This window comes from Petaurus breviceps, unplaced genomic scaffold (genome assembly GCF_028583685.1).
Source record: "Petaurus breviceps papuanus isolate PSGF00001 unplaced genomic scaffold, PetGlider_PUasm1.0 391, whole genome shotgun sequence".
NCBI classification, from domain to species: Eukaryota; Metazoa; Chordata; class Mammalia; order Diprotodontia; family Petauridae; genus Petaurus; species Petaurus breviceps.
This window is the reverse complement of record NW_027186310.1, coordinates 3,302,583-3,307,679: the sequence shown is the minus strand read 5'-3', so window position 1 is coordinate 3,307,679 and position 5,097 is coordinate 3,302,583.

Below are 5,097 nucleotides of genomic sequence, written 5' to 3'. Positions count from 1 at the left end.
TTTCATTTGTTTGGATCTGTTTAACAGCATCTTGATTTCTCATAAAGTCATTAGCTTCCATTTGCTGCAATCTAATTCTGAAGCAATGATTATCCTCATTGAGCTTTTGAGATTCTTTTTCCATCTGGCAAATTTGGCTTTTTAAGGCATTCTTCTCCTCATTGCCTTTTTGAGCCTCTTTTGCAATTTGAGTTAGTCTGTTTTTTAGGGTGTGATTTTCCTCAGTCAGGCTGTTGACTCTCATTTCGTAATTTTCTTGCATTGTTCTCATTTCTCTTGCCAATTTTTCCTCCACTTCTCTTATCTGCTTCTTAAGGTCCTCTATGGCCTGTAACCAGCTTGTATTTTCCTTTGAAGCTTTTGGTGCAGGAGCTCTGATTTCACTGTCTTCCTCTTGTTCCATGCTTTGCTCCTTTTTGTCCCCAAAATTGGAGTCTAATGTTGGAATCTTCTGTCTGCTTTGTTTCTTTTGCCTGGTCATATTGCCCCTCAGTCACTTGACCCCTGGGCTTTTTGACACGGTAGGACTTTGCCACCAGACAGGGGAGCTTTCATGCCAAACACTGGGGTTTTCTCAGCTGCTGGAGGTATTAGATGGGTGCCCTCTCTGAGGTCTCCACACACTCTGGCAAGCTGGACACATGCCCCAGGACCTCCACCCTAGACTGCAATCCAGATCCAAGCAGGTTAAAGCAAGAGTGATTACCCCTCAGACTGGTGCTTGGTCCCCCTACACTCTGCAGGCCAGGAGCTAAAGCTGCCCTGTGGTGCTGGCTGGATGTGCCTGCATCTCAGCGGCTTCTTGCCCTGGGGGCAAAAGCCATGCACTCCCACTTACTGGGTCCCAAAATCCAGACTGCAGTGACCTCTCACTTTGTCCTTTACATCTATGTGTTGATAAATCTGGAAAGGGCCACAGCTGCTGCTGATCTGGAGTCCCTCCGGGGTTGGCTGGTCAGACCCTCCCTGGGGCTAACGCCTCCACGTGGGGCGGGGCTGGGCTTGGCTCCCATAGCACTGCGCTGGATTCCTGCTGGCCTGCAGGACTGTCCTCAGCAGGAGGTTAGCTTCTTTGTGTCATTTTGTGGGTTCTGCAGCTCCAAAGTTTGTTTAGAGTCCCCTTTCTACATGGATTGGGGAAGGTGAGAGCTGGAGCAGCAGGGAGATCCTGCTTCTACTCTGCCATCTTGGTTCCGCTCCATCCCCCATGTGACTTTGGGTAAGCTATTGAACCTCTCTGCACCATAGTTTCTTCATTTCTTTTTCTTTTTTTTTTTGGAGGGGGGAAGGCAGCGCAATTGGGTTTAAGTGACTTGCCCAAGGTCACACAGCTAGCAAGTGTTAAGTATCTGAGTCCGGATTTGAACTCAGGTCCTCCTGAATCCAGGGCTGGTGCTCTATTCACTGCACCACCTAGTTACCCTGAGTTTCTTCATTTCTAATTATTACTATTTCATCTTTATGACAGGATTCAATAAACTGACCTCTAGATCCTGCAATATGAGCCTGTCTTTTCCGTCATTATCATCACTAGATAAAGGCTATCCTATACGAGACTGGAATTTGTTACCCCCAGTGCTTAGTTGGGAGCTGGGGACCTTGTCACCTACGTTTGTGGAAATCTACTCAAGAGGCATCCCAGAAGTGTGTTTAGAAAAAAATGGAGTCATTCTAGGGGTGGGGGAAATGAAACAAAGAGAAAATTACCCTTTGGATCAGCCCTAGGAAGAAACTGGGTCAATCTGTCAGTGCTGCAACAAGTGAGAACCAGAAGTAACTGCTCTCAACCAACACCATCCCCCAACCCCAGGGCTGTAAGTTGGAAACCGAGGAGGGTCTACTGAGTCTGCCAGAAAGGGAGCCCTACCCACACAGGCAGAGTTTCCCCAAAGGAGGGAAAGGACAAAACTTCTGCAAGCTTCCAGTGGAGACAGATGGATTGGCTATGGGTACCTCAGGACTGGGCATAGCCATAGTGGCAGCTCCCAGGGTAGGAATCAGGCAGTTGTAACCTTTGGCCAGAGAGGGCCCAATGCTGGGGAACAGGAACAAGAGAGACTGGACCCAGGCTGGCTCCTTCTTGTAACCCTGCCCTAATAGATAGGTCTGCCCTTGCTGTGTCAGCCGGAAGGACGGTCGCAGACATGAGAAGGGCTACAAACAAACAGGTCAGGGCAAGCTTGAGGACTTGCAGACAGAGTGGAGTGGCTTAGCTTTCCCTGCTCTGCACAAGGCCCAAGCTGTGTGGACCCAGAGGCTGTGGGAGGGGGTGAGATTGGTGGGATTGGGCCAGTAATCCCACTTGCTTCCATTGGGACCTAGCTGAGGTGGCACCTGCTGGAAGGGGCCTTCCCTCCAGTGGCTGGACTCTCACCCCGCCTACTTGGTACAGATTTTACTTCCAATTATCTGGATCCATGTTGTCTTCCCTCAGTGGAATGTACATTGCTTTAAGGCAGGGATAGATTCTGTTTTTTTTTTAATTTTGTATATCCAATGCCTTGTACCGTGTTCAATATGTGAGTCATTTTCCAGCTGGGTCTTTGTGACCCCATTTGGGATTTTCTTGGCTGGAGGGTTTGCCATTTCCTTCTCCAGCTCATTTGGATGAGGAAACCAAGGCAAGCAGGGTTAAGTGACTTGCCCAGGGTCACACATCTAGTCAGTGCCTGAGGCCAGATTTGAATTCAGGTCTTGCTGACTCCAGACCTGGCACTCTATCCTGTGCCACCTAGCTGCCCTAAGTATGTGTAGTAGGCAGCTAGGAGGTACATTGGATGGAGTGCCAGACCTGGAGTCAGAAAACCTGAGATTAAATTTGGCTGCCGACACGAACTAGCTGTGTGACCTTGGGTGAGTCACTTAACCTCCATCGGCTGTAGTTTGTAAATGTAAACTGTAAAATGGGTGCTAGAAATAGCATTGACCTTCCAGGGTTATTACAAGGATAAAATGAAATAATATTTGTAAAGCCCTTTGCAAACCTTCAAAACACCACAGAAATGCTAGGGATTTTGATTGTTAATTATTACTTAACAAATTGTTATTGAACCTTATTGATTTTATAAACTTTGAAACCGATTAAACAAACTACCTACATACCACTCAGCAGGCAGAATGCTGAACTATCCATTTTATGGGAGATAAAATTAATTAGACCTCAAGACTATCTTTGGGAGGGCTCTGGGGGGAACAAATTATTATGCAGATTTATAGACCTCAGCCCATCAACTGACATGCAAAGATTCCTCCCAGGTGTCTCTGCTGATTTCATTGAAGTTTTCAAAGGTGACCAACCTGGGTCAAACAGGCATCAGACTCGGCCTTGGTGCCTCCAAAGAGGGCCAAAGGATGGAAGGGTTTCTATGGCAACGCAGCAGCCCGAGTGACGGTTAGTAAATGTGGGGATGGACAGAAGCGGTCCGGAGCACAGTGTTAGTGTCGGATCAAGGATGTATTATTATTTTAACCAAGGTTTATATTTGAGCTTTCTCCTGCTTAGTCAAAACAGTGGAATTCAAATGACACAGCTTCCCCGGAATGTGTCCTAAGGGACTCGGAGTTCTGAGCTGTCTCCTTCACTGGGTTTGAGTGATGAGGGGAGATGGTCATTTTTATGCTAGCATTCCATCATTACTAAGGCGATTTAATGAGACAAGGATTTCTTGAGTCCCTACTATGTATAGCTCCCTGGATTGGGACACAGGCTACATATTTAGCTGAAATGAATTCAACAATCATTTATTAAGCACTTATGGACTATGAAGATTAATTTTTAAAAGAAATAGTCCTTACCCTCAAGGAGCAAACATTCTATTGTAGGGACACATGAACACATGAGTCAAGATGATATTTGTTCAAAGTCAATATGAATTTGTGTTGAGAACAAGCATATGTTAACAACTGGGGATGGCAAGTTGGCTCAGGACATAGTGCCTCATGCAAATTCGAATATCCCACAATCACAGAATCTGCGAGTTGGAAAGGACCTGAATGGCCATTCTCATGACTGGCTATGAGATGTGGAGAAGATGGAACTAAGATTTTTCAGCTGTTTGGATACATGGGGTGAGAGAGTGAGGAGTCAAAAAGCACAGTGAGGTCATGAATCTAAGATGCTAGAAGGGTGGTGGGGCCTTTGAAACAAAGAAATCTGGCAGAGGGAAGGGTTTAGGGAGGGAATGACAATGACAATGACAGTGACAGTGAACTCCTTTTCAAATGAGTTGAGTTTAAGATATCTCCAGGACATACAGTTGTTGCTTTTTTCTTTAAGCACAAATACTTTTAATTCTTTTCTCAGTTCTACATTCTCACCCTTTACCTACATTCTATGTCTTAACCCAATTTAAAGAAAAACAAAACCTGTTACAAATACACAAACACACACACCCCAAGTGTACACATTAGCCAAGGACATCTAGTTTGAAATGTCCAGTGGATGGTTATTGATATGGGACTGAAACTCAGGGGAGAGACTGGGGATGGACATATACATCTGGGTATCATCTGTACATATAGATGAAGGAGGGTGGGTGGGAGGGAAGGGGAGAAAGAGGGAGAAAGAGAGAGAGACAGAGACAGAAACAGAGACAGAGAGAGACAGAGAGACAGAGACAGAGACAGAGACAGAGAGAGAGACAGAGAGAGACAGAGACAGAGAGAGACAGAGACAGACAGAGACAGACAGAGAGTGAGAGAGACAGAGAGACAGAAAGAGAGAGAGAGAAAGGGAGGGAGGGAGGGAGGGAGAGAGGGAGAAGGAGAGGGAGAGGGAGAGAGAGAGGGAGAGAGAGAGAGATGAGAAGAAGGCCTACAACAGAACTTTGAAGAATACTCAAGGTTAGGGGTATGATGTGACTGATAAAATAGCAATGCTAGAATTTCCCCTTGTGTGAATCAAAAATACACACCAAAATAGACTAGTGATTTGTGGATTTTTGTTCTTTCTGATTCTTTGTGAAATGCTTCTCAGTCTAATGCTAAGGATTGAGACAGCAGCTTCTATATAATAGTTCCACCTTCTAGGACCAGCATAGATCTAATCTCTCATCCATCCATCCATCCATCCATCCATCCATCCATCCATCCATCCAT